Raw genomic sequence first — 17,006 nt, 5'->3', positions numbered from 1 at the left:
CGCTGTCTGCAGCGGCCTAACTATTACTGATGTCAGCAGCGGCTAATATAAAATTACAGGAAATGTCACAGGTATTTTGGATGTGGAAACGTTACACAGGAGAAATACCACAGATAATGTCGCTGATGTCAGCAGCGGCTAATATAAAATTACAGGGAATGTCACAGGTATTTGGGATGTGGAAACGTTACAAAGGAGATGTATTGAACCTTTAGAGCTGTCTTCCTTGCCACCCGCTCCTGTCATGGATGACGGTAGTTTGGAATTTCAGATCGCCAAGATAATTGACTCTCGAGTTCTCCGCAGATCTCTTCGGTATCTTGTCCACTGGAAAGGTTATGGACCAGGGGAGAGGATGTGGGTACCGACATCTGACGTGAATGCCAGTCGTTTGGTGAAAGCTTTTCACAGGTCTCTCCTGGATAAGGTCGGTCCTGGGTGTCCGGAGGTCACACGTAAAAGGGGGTACTGTGTTGTTTCTGGTGCTTGCCACACCTTCTGTGACTATTGTGACTATTAGGGTAATTTAACCTTCTCTATTTATAGTTGCTTCTCCCACAATGCTGTACGGTTTATAGCTTCTGTTTGGACCCTGGTGCTTCCATTGCTCCATTGAAGTTAAGTCTTTCCTTTCTCTTTTGTATTTTGTTTGCGTTCTGTTTGTTGCATTTCCCTATTGTTTGTATTAGGTCTGAAGGAGACTCCTGTTCGTCCTTTCTTTTGGAGGAAAAGGTAGTCTCGTCCCAGCCATTAGTACCAGGGTCCTATAGGGATTGATAGGACTCTAGGTATTCCTGCGTATGAACTCACCTACCTTTGGGGTCTGTTCATACTGGTAGTCAGTCAAGATTTTGGCTAGGGTTTTCACTAGGAGGTGTCCATTTTCCTTCCCTAGTTCTCAGGCCTGATTCCCTGTTCCCCCTTCTCTCCTATGCTCGGTGTGGTGTTTCCCTCCCACACCGAAGCATGACAATGACATAGTGGTGAGGTGGCACCAGCATGATGAGACCACAGAGTGGCCCAGAGACATTGTGTTGAGGTGGCAGCAGCATGAGTGGACCACAGAGTGGTGAAGTGACAGCAGCATGAGGAGATCACAGAGTGGCTCAGAGACATAGTGTTGAGGTGGCAGAAGCATGAGTAGACTACAGAGTAGTGTCGTGACAGCAGCATGAGGAGATCACAGAGTGGTGAAGTGGCAGCAGCATGAGGAGACCACAGAGTGGCTCAGAGACATGGTGTTGAGGTGGCAGCAGCATGAGGAGACTACAGAGTAGTGATGTGGCAGTAACATGAGGAGACCACAGAGTGGTGAAGTGGCAGCAGCATGAGAAGACCACAGAGTGGCCCAGTGACAGAGTGGGTAGGTGGGAGGCAATACCAGATGAAGATGGTGGCTGACATTAGGAGCACCTGGCAGCAGGTGTGGCATCAGGTGGGTGGCAGCATCAGAATAGTAGCTGAAGCAGGTAGACAGAAGAAACAGGTCTCTTTTTGTCAAAGTGTTGGTGTGGCACCATGGATGATCTAGTCTGATGCATCAGGCATTGGTGTTTGAAAATCCTGGCTGATCAACTCCTAATTTATTTTGACAAAGGTCAGTTTCTCTACATTTTGGGTGGACATGCGAGTTCTACTTGAGGTAACTATGGCCCCCACCACACTAAACGCCCGCTCTGATGCCACACTGCTGGCCGGGCAGGAAAGCTTGTCCAGGGCAAACTCGGCCAGTTGCGGCCACAAATCAAGTTTGGCTGCCCAGTAGTCCAGGGGATCCTCGATGTGGGGTCGCAGGGTGCACTCCAAGTATGCCATAACCCGCTCGTTCAGGTTGTGCTCTATGTCTACCTGTTTCTTCAGTAGGCGGGTGAAGAAAACTGCTCATCAGAGACTCTAGACTTAAGTTGCTGCTGATGGAGCTGGTACTGCACCTGCCCCCCCCCCCCAGCAGCCATGGCAGTGGAACGTGAGCGCAAAGGGCCCCCCGGTCAGACCTACGTGAGGATGGGCGATGGTGCACATAGGCAGCAGCCAACTGACTACATAGGATGTCTTGATAGTAGTTCCGTTTGTCCTCCCTCTCAGCTGGTGTGAAAAAGGCCCCCATTTTGGACTAGTAGCAAGGGTCTAACATGGTGGAGAACCAGTAGTCATCCCTCTGGCGAATGGTGACAATTTGGCTGTCACTACACAAGCAAGTGAGCATGCATCGGGCCATTTGCGCAAGTGACTCGGAGGGAACCCCAGTCTCTATCGTCACTGCATACTGCCACGGTGTGTCTGGGTCCTCTTCCTCGTGTTCCTCATCGCTATGTAGCTCCTATGGCTGCTCCTGCTGTTCCTCCTCTCCTGTCACCTGTGTAGAAAAACTACCCATTCCTCTACGCATTGCTTGTGCTCCAATGTCCTCCTCCTCTAGTTCAGCCCCCACAGGGCTCATGTGGCCGTTAGATGTAGTCGCCTCGTCTCCTTGCCCCTGGCCAGCCAGATTTAGCAGCATATGTTCCAGGACATAAATCAGTGGAATGATGTTCATCCCGTAGACCTGACGACTGACAAATAAAGTGGCCTCCTCAAAGAGTCCAAGCAAATTGCAGGTGTCACGCATGAGCTGCCACTGGCTAACATCGAAGTTACACAGTTGCATAATCAAGAAATCGTTTATGGCCTTTCTCTGTTCATGTAGCCTGTCCAACATGTGAAGGGTGGAATCGTCGCATATCAGCCTATGTTGGGGGATGCCGTTCTGCCGCTGCAGCTCAAGGAGGGTGTGCTTTGCGGTGTACGAGTGGCTGAAGTGCATGCAATGTTTCCTGCCCATTTTCAGGATGTCTTGCAGATGGGCAAAAGACTTCAGGAACCGCTTTACAACCAGATTGAACACTTGCACCATGCAGGGCATATTGCTGAGCCCTCCTTGACGCAGCCCTCCTTGACGCAGCACCGACACCATGTTCTTCCCGTTGTCGGTCACCATGGTTCCGATTTTGAGTTGTCGAGGAGAAAGCCAGGATTCGATTTCTTGATGAAGGATGCAGAGCAGTTCATCCCCGGTGTGATTCCGTTCGCCCACGCAAGCTAGGTGCAGAACAGAGTGACACCGCCATGCCCTGCAAATGTGGTATGCTGGTGGGGCACTGTGAATTGTCCCTGCAGTGGAGGCTGAGGACACGGTCATGGATGAGGAGGCAAAGGCTGACATTGTCGCAGGACCAACGACGTGAGAACGTGGAGGTGGAAGCAGCATCACCTGGCCTGGTGTAGCTGGGCAGGAACCACATTTACCCAGTGGGTCGTAAAGGACATATATTGTCCTTGACCATAGTTACAGCTCCACACATCAGCGCTGCTGTGTACTTTGGCAGAGACCGACAGGCTGAAAGACTGGTCCACCTTCTGTTCTACATATGTGTGCAGGGCTGGTACTGGCTTTTTGGCAAAAAAAAAACGGCTTGGGATTCTCGACCTCGGCTCGGCACAAGCCATCAGTTCTCTGAAAGGTGCAGAGTCCACCACTTGGAAAGGGAGGGACTGCAGCACCAGCAGTTTGGCAAGGAGCACTTTCAGCTTCTGCGCCGTTGGATGAGTGCACGCATACTGTTGTCTCTTGGAAATCGCTTCAGTGATCAATTGCTGACGGAATGACTAACGAGGAGGAGGAGGAGCATCAGGACCAGCAGATGATGGGAAAGACAGACAGCTCCCTTCGGCTGAGTTAGTGGAGCCTTGACTGCATGAAATTGGGTGCATGCCACTGGGTGATGCAGCGGTTGCTTCGGCAGGCTGAACCACCACATCGGAGTCATGGTTCTCCCAGGCTACTTTATGGTGATGCTGCATGTGTTGACGCAAGACCGTGGTGCCAACATTGGCACCCTGGCCACGCTTCACCTTCTGCCCACAAATTCGCCAAATGTTCACCTCCTCCCGCGGCCTAACAAAAAATTGCAACACCGCCAAGTATGGCATGTTCCCACCAACACTCCGTGCTGACTGCCTGCTACTGCTGCCCTTGTGAACCCCTGCACCAGTACTCTCTGGGCCGGTAGGCTACTGCGAAGCAGATGGTCTATCCTGGTCATGTTTGGCTCCCCACCCTCCCACTGCTGCCACCCTGCTGACTCACAGCCACGCTGCCACATTGCTGGCCCAGCCACTGCCTCACGTGCTGTGACATCATAAATTGTTGCGGCAAACGGGTCTCTCTACCCCACCCTATGAAACCAATTATCATACACCATTCAATGAATTGCAGCACTACAAATGTGGTCTACCTATTACAATGCCCTTGTAATCTTCTGTATGTTGGCCGTACCACTCAATCCCTGAAGGAACGTATGAATGAACATCGTTCTAACATAAGACGCAAAATTTGCACACATAGTGTATCCCGACATTATGCTTCTCATCACGAAGGTGACCCCACATCTCTGTCAGTCACACCGCTCGAATGGGTTCCCCGATCATTCCAAACACTGTGCAGAAAAGAAATGTTCTGGATTTTTAAGCTAAACACCCTTATACCTTTTGGTCTCAATGAATCTCTCGAATACACCAACTATTAAATCACTAGCCCCCTACATAGGTCCGGATTCATTTACAGATATTACATCACCATATACCTAATCTTTAATGGATAATATCTAAATAAATAAATATACAGAACCACTTATTTATACATTTATATACCATTTTTCATTATGTTATTGTGGTATGATCACTATACTTTTATGCTACTACTACTACTATTTATTCATCACCCACTATTATATTCCAGCTGGGGCAAAATAGATATTTCTGGAGACAGCATCCCCGTACTGTTTAACAGAAGCGTATATATTCCCCATAGACATCAATACTAACCAGTCTCTATGTATGTTTTTCTTGCCACTCGGTTTTAACGTCGATACCCACTTACTTTTCTATATTATTACTAATATTATATTATCAGTGACATAATCCCTGTAGCTATATATAGGGATAATCGAGGTGCGTACATTTTTCATATATATATATATATATATATATTTTTTTTTTTTACTTTATTTTACTGATCCTTTTATCATTATACTACCTGCCTTTTAAAACTCCTTTTAATGTCATTGACTGATTTGTCAGATATATTTTCATGATTACTTGTTTATTGATGTTTGTGCACCTTTTTCTTATATGTCCAGTAGGCATTGTAGCATTTGTAGCATGGTTGGACTCCTGTGCGTTTCACAGGCTAACTTCCGGTCTCCTTGTTCCGGATTTGCACCAGGTGGAACGCATATTGCGTTCCACTTACTTTCACTATAGCCACTTATGCACCTATGTGTTCCACAGGCAAAACTTCCGGTCTCCCTGTTCCGGATATGCACTAGGTGGAACGCATACTGCGTTCCACTTATCTCTATTACAGCAACTTCCGATGGCGGCCTATTTCCGGTTGCGGCTTACTCTGTCCCGGATACGGTCTGGTGGAACGCATGTTGCGTTCCACCCACCTGACTTCCGGCCATGTGATTTTACTATACGGAGAGACTAACGATCTGAGGGCAGTTTTCTATATAGTTCATTTAGATATAGACGTTCAGCCTTATACTCATCAGAAGCCCCACCAATGTACCTTTATTTTATGATAAAAATAACCTTTATTCCGATGATGTCATTTCTTGTAACTCCACCCACTGTTTTTTTTTTTGGCGCCAAAACGGCACATCCACATGTATTTAAAGCCCATACATTATGTCTGTTTTATATCCTGCTCCTGATGAAGGGGGTATTATGACCCCGGAAACGCGTTGAGCCGTGCATTCACCAATAAAGAGGATTGATTACGTACCTTTGGATTTGTCTGCTGCTTTATCAACCAGGCTGTACATCCGGGTCGTAGACGTCAACCTTTAACAACCTACACGCGATCCCGGCTTGGGGGGGTGACTTGCCACAGGTGTCTTGATTTTATCCTTGTGGCGACCCCCCCTGTGAAGTGAGTGGATTTTTACCAATGATTTTATCTTTATTATTATGTTAATAGTTTTAATACTTTTAACCTTTTGGAAAACCTCTCATAGTATGCATCTATTTCTCATTCAGTTTTAGTGCTGGATGATTTTACCTATTAATACTACAAGTATCACCCTATTCCCGTCACCTTTTATCTAATATCGACTGTGTTCTACCTATCAGCTTATAGCACCTGAGTTTGGTGATCTTTGTTACCGTCAACGATCTTCTAACACCAACACCTACTTTTATTCTATTCTGTCCCTTGGGAGTTTGGCGCTCAACCGTATACATTTTTACAGTGACCGGTTTAACACTCGGGGTGGGTGACTACCCCTTGTTTTCTACCCTTCACTGATTCATCTCGACTTCACGTGCAAGCTGCCACCCTCTTCTCCTGATGATGAAGCCCCTTCTTCACATGGCTCCCAAGTGCGATCAGCTACATCATCATCATCTGCTACTGTCTGAAAGTCACTGATGTCCCCCTCAACGGTCTCAGGGCCAGGAGCCTGCCCGCTTGCAACACCTGCTCCTACGCGACTCTCCTCATCACTACTTGCCTGCCTACCGGAGGAGGTGGCGGATGTCTCTTAAAGATCTTAGCTGGGCAGTAGCTGCTGACTGTCCTCAAGTAGCTCGTCCTCGCTGAAAAGGGGAGCCAAGCCTACGGCATATAATACTTCTCGGGCTGAGGGAACGGAAAATGATGAAGGAAGGTTCAGAACAGGTGAGGGCACAGGGCCTGCTCCCGGGCCATGCCAAGTAAGCGTTGTATCAGAGGAACCCACCGACTCTCGATTGGGGGTGTCTGACGTCACCTGCGACAAAGTCGAAGACACAACAGCTAGATGACACAGGGAGCTCTGGCCTCTCCCTCTGACTCCTGCTGCCAATCCCCCTTCTTCTGCTGGCTGCGACAGAAACATTTTGGCCACTGCCCGTTCCCTTTGAAGGGCCTGTCACCTGTCTGACATACTGTATGATAAAAAAAATTAATAATACCCCCAAAAAAAGGCTGTAGTACAATGTTACTTCACCGCTGAACGGCAATAAATACATATATATATATATATATATATATATTTATTATTATTTTTTTCTGATTAATAAACCCCCCCAAAAAAAAAACACAATTCACTGCAGAACGGCAATTAAGACATATTCTTTTTCCTATTTCTACACCCCAAAATAATAAATATGACAATCACAATTCACTGCAGAACGGGTAATGGGACATACGTATATTTCCCCCGGTTAGAAATGCGCAACAGCATATCGGGTTTGAGCATTTTCTGTTTTTAAGACCTGTGTAGGATGTTTTTGTGGTACTTGTGGTCCGCTGCCAGCATCCTCCATTGTATGCTTTTTTGCTGGGGATTGCTGTTGGCAACAGATCACATGGGCAGGATTTGCAACCTCGGGTAGAAATGCGCAACAGCATTTGGGGTCTTGAGCATCTTTTGCCATTTAGACCACTTAATTCTGTGATTTTGTCTGTATATGTATGCCTGGAGGTGGGGCAACCTCAGGTTTGAATGTGCCTTGATTTTGATCTATGGGTAACATGGGTGCACCTGTTCAGCCTGCGTCACATGAGCCTGTTATAGATGTGGACTCACAGCCTCCTCCCTTCTCTCATTGTATGGGTGACTTCATGTACAATGGAGGTAACTGGGAGCTGCTGGCTGTGTGTCGGACTTTATGCACCTATCATAAACTGTCAATACGGCATAGGTAGGTTAGCGTTAGGTCCCGTGCGACATTGAGAGACCTTGACGGGGTGCACGGGCTACGGTATGTTCTTGATATAAGAATATATTGGCGAACATCTCATTCTAATATCATCGTGAGGGTTTAGCCATATATTGTCAATTGCATTTACCATTGTAGTGCACCATTTTCAGTGATTTTCTACTAATACACCCCTCCCAAAAAAAAGTTAAACATTGGAAAATCAACGCAGGACGGCTAATAGGACATGCGTATCTTTCCTATTAATACACCCCGTAAATGGCTGTATTACAGAACGTGCACTCCATTCACAAGGCAGTGGATATGTTCAAAAGAGAAAGAAAAAAGGAGGATGCGGTTATCAGAAACTACCTAGGTACAGGGTACACAAAAGGTAGAAATGAACCAGAGGCGCCAAAAGGTGATGGAAAAAGAAGAAGATGATATTGACTGTGCAGAAAATACTAGAGAAGGCAGCTGGAACCAGTGTTAGCGAAGTCACACACTTAATGAACAGGTGAAAGATAAAAGTTAGGCCGTGAACGGCTGAAACGTCAAACCAGATGTCTCAAGGCGACCTCACTTACATGAAAAACACACACAGGACAAACAAACAAATAACAGCGCCACTCTCAACAAAAAATAGGTATAATTAATGGCCCAAAAACAAGCTTTAGGGTGAATATATATGACACCCAAGTGAATACCAATAAAACTAGCGTGCTGGTTTTGCTATATGTTATTAGAGGAAATAAACAAAAAATAATCAAATATACACTAAATACGTGTTACATTAAAATCCAACCAGGGAAGCACCCTCAATCTTTTTTAACATTTGAATAAAAAAGATTGATGAAGAGCCGCTGTCCCACGTGCCGTATATTTCCATCTTGGTACGACCGGAGAGCTGACGTCTAATCTTCAACATACTACAAGCGATCCTGGCTGGGGCGTTGCACTCCAGGTGTCTTGAGCTTTATCCTGGTGGCACGCCCCGTGTGAAGTCCATCAGGATGCTTCCCTGGTAGGGATGAGCGAACTCGAACTGTATAGTTCGGGTTCGTACCGAATTTTGGGGTGTCCGTGACACGGACCCGAACCCGGACATTTTCGTAAAAGTCCGGGTTCGGGTTCGGTGTTCGTCGCTTTCTTCGCGCTTTTGTGACGCTTTCTTGGCGCTTTTTGAAAGGCTGCAAAGCAGCCAATCAACAAGCGTCATACTACTTGCCCCAAGAGGCCATCACAGCCATGCCTACTATTGGCATGGCTGTGATTGGCCAGAGCACCATGTGACCCAGCCTCTATTTAAGCTGGAGTCACATAGCGCCGCCCGTCACTCTGCTCTGATTAGCGTAGGGAGAGGTTGCGGCTGCGACAGTAGGGCGAGATTAGGCAGATTAACTCCTCCAAAGGACTTGATTAATCGATCGATCTGCAGCTGTGGATCATTGAGCTGCTGATCCTCAATTGCTCACTGTTTTTAGGCTGCACAGACCGTTTGTCAGTCACATTTTTCTGGGGTGATCGGCGGCCATTTTGTGTCTTGTGGTGCGCCAGCACAAGCTGCGACCAAGTGCATTTAACCCTCAATGGTGTGGTTGTTTTTTGGCTAAAGCCTACATCAGGGTGAAGCTGTCACACCAAGTGCATTTAACCAGCAATAGTCTGTTCATTTTTTGGCCATATACTAAATCAGGGGCAAGCTGCGCCTGTCACCAAGTGCATTTAACCCTCAATGGTGTGGTTGTTTTTTGGCTAAAGCCTACATCAGGGTGAAGCTGTCACACCAAGTGCATTTAACCAGCAATAGTCTGTTTATTTTTTGGCCATATCCCAGTCTAATTCTGTCACTAAATCCATACCGGTCACCCAGCGCCTAAATACTAGGCCTCAAATTTATATCCAGCTAAATCTGTCCTTAGTGCTGTAGCTGGGCGAGTTATTTAGTGTCCGTTCAAGCACATTTCTTGTTCTGGGTTGAAATACAATTCCCAATTTAGCAATTTCATAATTTAGTGGTTTCTGCTATATCAGAGCTATTTGAAATCTATCCCTAAAAGGGTATATAATATTGAAGGTGCACATAGGGTCATTCAGAATAACTTCACACACACCCGCTACTGTGTATTTCCAAGTCTAATTCTGTCACTAAACCCATACCTGTCACCCAGCGCCTAAATACTAGGCCTCAAATTTATATCCAGCTAAATCTGTCCTTAGTGCTGTAGCTGGGCGAGTTATTTAGTGTCCGTTCAAGCACATTTCTTGTTCTGGGTTGAAATACAATTCCCAATTTAGCAATTTCATAATTTAGTGGTTTCTGCTATATCAGAGCTATTTGAAATCTATCCCTAAAAGGGTATATAATATTCAAGGTGCACATTGGGTCATTCAGAATAACTTCACACACACCCGCTACTGTGTATTTCCAAGTCTAATTCTGTCACTAAACCCATACCTGTCACGCAGCGCCTAAATACTAGGCCTCAAATTTATATCCCGCTGAATCTGTCCCTAGTGCTGTAGCTGGGCGAGTTATTTAGTGTCCGTTCAAGCACATTTCTTGTTCTGGGTTGAAATACAATTCCCAATTTAGCAATTTCATAATTTAGTGGTTTCTGCTATATCAGAGCTATTTGAAATCTATCCCTAAAAGGGTATATAATATTCAAGGTGCACATAGGGTCATTCAGAATAACTTCACACACACGCTTCTGTGCATTTCCAAGTCTAATTCTGTCACTAAACCCATACCTGTCACCCAGCGCCTAAATACTAGGCCTCAAATTTATATCCCGCTGAATTTGAATACAATACATTGGGCCAAATAATATATTTGTTGTTGTGGTGAACCATAACAATGAGAAAAACATCTAGTAAGGGACGCGGACGTGGACATGGTCGTGGTGGTGTTAGTGGACCCTCTGGTGCTGGGAGAGGACGTGGCCGTTCTGCCACATCCACACGTCCTAGTGTACCAACTACCTCAGGTCCCAGTAGCCGCCAGAATTTACAGCGATATATGGTGGGGCCCAATGCCGTTCTAAGGATGGTAAGGCCTGAGCAGGTACAGGCATTAGTCAATTGGGTGGCCGACAGTGGATCCAGCACGTTCACATTATCTCCCACCCAGTCTTCTGCAGAAAGCGCACAGATGGCGCCTGAAAACCAACCCCATCAGTCTGTCACATCACCCCCATGCATACCAGGGAAACTGTCTCAGCCTCAAGTTATGCAGCAGTCTCTTATGCTGTTTGAAGACTCCGCTGGCAGGGTTTCCCAAGGGCATCCACCTAGCCCTTCCCCAGCGGTGAAAGACATAGAATGCACTGACGCACAACCACTTATGTTTCCTGATGATGAGGACATGGGAATACCACCTCAGCATGTCTCTGATGATGACGAAACACAGGTGCCAACTGCTGCGTCTTTCTGCAGTGTGCAGACTGAACAGGGGGTCAGGGATCAAGACTGGGTGGAAGACGATGCAGGGGACGATGAGGTCCTAGACCCCACATGGAATGAAGGTCGTGCCACTGACTTTCACAGTTCGGAGGAAGAGGCAGTGGTGAGACCGAGCCAACAGCGTAGCAAAAGAGGGAGCAGTGGGCAAAAGCAGAACACCCGCCGCCAAGAGACTCCGCCTGCTACTGACCGCCGCCATCTGGGACCGAGCACCCCAAAGGCAGCTTCAAGGAGTTCCCTGGCATGGCACTTCTTCAAACAATGTGCTGACGACAAGACCCGAGTGGTTTGCACGCTGTGCCATCAGAGCCTGAAGCGAGGCATTAACGTTCTGAACCTGAGCACAACCTGCATGACCAGGCACCTGCATGCAAAGCATGAACTGCAGTGGAGTAAACACCTTAAAACCAAGGAAGTCACTCAGGCTCCCCCTGCTACCTCTTCTGCTGCTGCCGCCTCGGCCTATTCTGCTGCTGCCGCCTCGGCCTCTTCCTCCGCCTCTGGAGGAACGTTGGCACCTGCCGCCCAGCAAACAGGGGATGTACCACCAACACCACCACCACCACCTCCGTCACCAAGCGTCTCAACCATGTCACACGCCAGCGTTCAGCTCTCCATCTCACAAACATTTGATAGAAAGCGTAAATTCCCACCTAGCCACCCTCGATCCCTGGCCCTGAATGCCAGCATTTCTAAACTACTGGCCTATGAAATGCTGTCATTTAGGCTGGTGGACACAGACAGCTTCAAACAGCTCATGTCGCTTGCTGTCCCACAGTATGTTGTTCCCAGCCGGCACTACTTCTCCAAGAGAGCCGTGCCTTCCCTGCACAACCAAGTATCCGATAAAATCAAGTGTGCACTGCGCAACGCCATCTGTGGCAAGGTCCACCTAACCACAGATACGTGGACCAGTAAGCACGGCCAGGGACGCTATATCTCCCTAACTGCACACTGGGTAAATGTAGTGGCAGCTGGGCCCCAGGCGGAGAGCTGTTTGGCGCACGTCCTTCCGCCGCCAAGGATCGCAGGGCAACATTCTTTGCCTCCTGTTGCCACCTCCTCCTTCTCGGCTTCCTCCTCCTCTTCTTCCACCTGCTCATCCAGTCAGCCACACACCTTCACCACCAACTTCAGCACAGCCCGGGGTAAACGTCAGCAGGCCATTCTGAAACTCATATGTTTGGGGGACAGGCCCCACACCGCACAGGAGTTGTGGCGGGGTATAGAACAACAGACCGACGAGTGGTTGCTGCCGGTGAGCCTCAAGCCCGGCCTGGTGGTGTGTGATAATGGGCGAAATCTCGTTGCAGCTCTGGGACTAGCCAATTTGACGCACATCCCTTGCTTGGCGCATGTGCTGAATTTGGTGGTGCAGAAGTTCATTCACAACTACCCCGACATGTCAGAGCTGCTGCATAAAGTGCGGGCCGTCTGTTCGCGCTTCCGGCGTTCACATCCTGCTGCTGCTCGCCTGTCTGCGCTACAGCGTAACTTCGGCCTTCCCGCTCACCGCCTCATATGCGACGTGCCCACCAGGTGGAACTCCACCTTGCACATGCTGGACAGACTGTGCGAGCAGCAGCAGGCCATAGTGGAGTTTCAGCTGCAGCACGCACGGGTCAGTCGCACTACAGAACAGCACCACTTCACCACCAATGACTGGGCCTCCATGCGAGACCTGTGTGCCCTGTTGCGCTGTTTCGAGTACTCCACCAACATGGCCAGTGGCGATGACACCGTTATCAGCGTTACAATACCACTTCTATGTCTCCTTGAGAAAACACTTAGGGCGATGATGGAAGAGGAGGTGGCCCAGGAGGAGGAGGAGGAGGAGGAGGAAGAGGGGTCATTTTTAGCACTTTCAGGCCAGTCTCTTCGAAGTGACTCAGAGGGAGGTTTTTGGCAACAGCAGAGGCCAGGTACAAATGTGGCCAGCCAGGGCCCACTACTGGAGGACGAGGAGGACGAGGATGAGGAGGAGGTGGAGGAGGATGAGGATGAAGCATGGTCACAGCGGGGTGGCACCCAACGCAGCTCGGGTCCATCACTGGTGCGTGGCTGGGGGGAAAGGCAGGACGATGACGATACGCCTCCCACAGAGGACAGCTTGTCCTTATCCCTGGGCAGCCTGGCACACATGAGCGACTACATGCTGCAGTGCCTGCGCAACGACAGCAGAGTTGCCCACATTTTAACCTGTGCGGACTACTGGGTTGCCACCCTGCTGGATCCACGCTACAAAGACAATGTGCCCACCTTACTTCCTGCACTGGAGCGTGATAGGAAGATGCGCGAGTACAAGCGCACGTTGGTAGACGCGCTACTGAGAGCATTCCCAAATGTCACAGGGGAACAAGTGGAAGCCCAAGGCCAAGGCAGAGGAGGAGCAAGAGGTCGCCAAGGCAGCTGTGTCACGGCCAGCTCCTCTGAGGGCAGGGTTAGCATGGCAGAGATGTGGAAAACTTTTGTCAACACGCCACAGCTAACTGCACCACCACCTGATACGCAACGTGTTAGCAGGAGGCAACATTTCACTAACATGGTGGAACAGTACGTGTGCACACCCCTCCACGTACTGACTGATGGTTCGGCCCCATTCAACTTCTGGGTCTCTAAATTGTCCACGTGGCCAGAGCTAGCCTTTTATGCCTTGGAGGTGCTGGCCTGCCCGGCAGCCAGCGTTTTGTCTGAACGTGTATTCAGCACGGCAGGGGGCGTCATTACAGACAAACGCAGCCGCCTGTCTACAGCCAATGTGGACAAGCTGACGTTCATAAAAATGAACCAGGCATGGATCCCACAGGACCTGTCCGTCCCTTGTCCAGATTAGACATTAACTACCTCCCCATAACCATATATTATTGGACTCCAGGGCACTTCCTCATTCAATCCTATTTTTATTTTCATTTTACCATTATATTGCGATGCTACCCAAAGTTGAATGAACCTCTCCTCTGCCTGTGTGCTAGGCCTAAATATATGCCAATGGACTGTTGCAGTGGTGGGTGACGTGAAGCCTGATTCTCTGCTATGACATGCAGACTGATTCTCTGCTGACATGAAGCCAGATTGTCTGTTACGGGACCTCTCTGCTCTGCCTGTGTGCTAGGCCTAAATATATGCCAATGGACTGTTGCAGTGGTGGGTGACGTGAAGCCTCATTCTCTGCTATGACATGCAGACTGATTCTCTGCTGTCATGAAGCCAGATTGTCTGTTACGGGACCTCTCTGCTCTGCCTGTGTGCTAGGCCTAAATATATGCCAATGGACTGTTGCAGTGGTGGGTGACGTGAAGCCTCATTCTCTGCTATGACATGCAGACTGATTCTCTGCTGACATGAAGCCAGATTGTCTGTTACGGGACCTCTCTCCTCTGCCTGTGTGCTAGGCCTAAATATATGCCAATGGACTGTTGCAGTGGTGGCTGACGTGAAGCCTCATTCTCTGCTATGACATGCAGACTAATTCTCTGCTGACATGAAGCCAGATTGTCTGTTACGGGACCTCTCTCCTCTGCCTGGGTGCTGGGCCTAAATTTATGACAATGGACTGTTGCAGTGGTGGCTGACGTGAAGCCTCATTCTCTGCTATGACATGCAGACTGATTCTCTGCTGACATGAAGCCAGATACTCTGTTACGGGACCTCTCTCCTCTGCCTGGGTGCTGGGCCTAAATTTATGACAATGGACTGTTGCAGTGGTGGCTGACGTGAAGCCTCATTCTCTGCTATGACATGCAGACTGATTCTCTGCTGACATGAAGCCAGATCCTCTGTTACGGGACCTCTCTCCTCTGCCTGGGTGCTGGGCCTAAATTTATGACAATGGACTGTTGCAGTGGTGGCTGACGTGAAGCCTCATTCTCTGCTATGACATGCAGACTGATTCTCTGCTGACATGAAGCCAGATCCTCTTTTACGGGACCTCTCTCCTCTGCCTGGGTGCTGGGCCTAAATTTATGACAATGGACTGTTGCAGTGGTGGCTGACGTGAAGCCTCATTCTCTGCTATGACATGCAGACTGATTCTCTGCTGACATGAAGCCAGATCCTCTGTTACGGGACCTCTCTCCTCTGCCTGGGTGCTGGGCCTAAATTTATGACAATGGACTGTTGCAGTGGTGGCTGACGTGAAGCCTGATTCTCTGCTATGACATGCAGACTGATTCTCTGCTGTCATGAAGCCAGATTGTCTGTTACGGGAACTCTCTGCTCTGCCTGTGTGCTAGGCCTAAATATATGCCAATGGACTGTTGCAGTGGTGGGTGACGTGAAGCCTGATTCTCTGCTATGATATGAAGACTGATTCTCTGCTGACATGAAGCCAGATTGTCTGTTACGGTACCTTTCTCCTCTGCCTGGGTTCTGGGCCTAAATTTATGAAAATTGACTCTTACAGTGGTGGGTGACGTGAAGCCTGATTCTCTGCTATGACATGCAGACTGATTCTCTGCTGACATGAAGCCAGATCCTCTGTTACGGGACCTCTCTCCTCTGCCTGTGTGTGTGCTGGGCCTAAATATATGCCAATGGACTGTTGCAGTGGTGGCTGACGTGAAGCCTCATTCTCTGCTATGACATGCAGACTGATTCTCTGCTGACATGAAGCCAGATCCTCTGTTACGGGACCTCTCTCCTCTGCCTGTGTGTGTGCTGGGCCTAAATATATGCCAATGGACTGTTGCAGTGGTGGCTGACGTGAAGCCTCATTCTCTGCTATGACATGCAGACTGATTCTCTGCTGACATGAAGCCAGATTCTCTGTTACGGGACCTCTCTCCTCTGCCTGTGTGTGTGCTGGGCCTAAATATATGCCAATGGACTGTTGCAGTGGTGGCTGACGTGAAGCCTCATTCTCTGCTATGACATGCAGACTAATTCTCTGCTGACATGAAGACAGATTCTCTGTTACGGGACCTCCCTCCTCTGCCTGGGTGCTGGGCCTAAATATATGCCAATGGACTGTTGCAGTGGTGGCTGACGTGAAGCCTCATTCTCTGCTATGACATGCAGACTGATTCTCTGCTGACATGAAGCCAGATTCTCTGTTACGGGACCTCTCTCCTCTGCCTGTGTGCTGGGCCTAAATATATGCCAATGGACTGTTGCAGTGGTGGCTGACGTGAAGCCTCATTCTCTGCTATGACATGCAGACTGATTCTCTGCTGACATGAAGCCAGATTCTCTGTTACGGGACCTCTCTCCTCTGCCTGTGTGTGTGCTGGGCCTAAATATATGCCAATGGACTGTTGCAGTGGTGGCTGACGTGAAGCCTCATTCTCTGCTATGACATGCAGACTAATTCTCTGCTGACATGAAGACAGATTCTCTGTTACGGGACCTCTCTCCTCTGCCTGGGTGCCGGGGCCTAAATATCTGAGAATGGACTGTTCCAGTGGTGGGTGACGGGAAGCCAGATTCTCTGCTATGGAACCTCTCTCCAATTGATTTGGTTAATTTTTATTTATTTAATTTTATTTTAATTCATTTCCCTATCCACATTTGTTTGCAGGGGATTTACCTACATGTCGCTGCCTTTTGCAGCCCTCTAGCTCTTTCCTGGGCTGTTTTACAGCCTTTTTAGTGCCGAAAAGTTCGGGTCCCCATTGACTTCAATGGGGTTCGGGTTCGGGACGAAGTTCGGGTCGGGTTCGGATCCCGAACCCGAACATTTCCGGGATGTTCGGCCGAACTTCTCGAACCCGAACATCCAGGTGTTCGCTCAACTCTATTCCCTGGTTTGATTTTATTATAACACGTATTTAGTGTATATTTGATTATCTTTTGTTTATTTCCTTTCTTAGCACACTGGA

Source organism: Bufo gargarizans, chromosome 6 (genome assembly GCF_014858855.1).
Source record: "Bufo gargarizans isolate SCDJY-AF-19 chromosome 6, ASM1485885v1, whole genome shotgun sequence".
In the NCBI taxonomy this organism is placed as follows: Eukaryota; Metazoa; Chordata; class Amphibia; order Anura; family Bufonidae; genus Bufo; species Bufo gargarizans.
Note: the sequence above shows the minus strand (reverse complement) of the source record.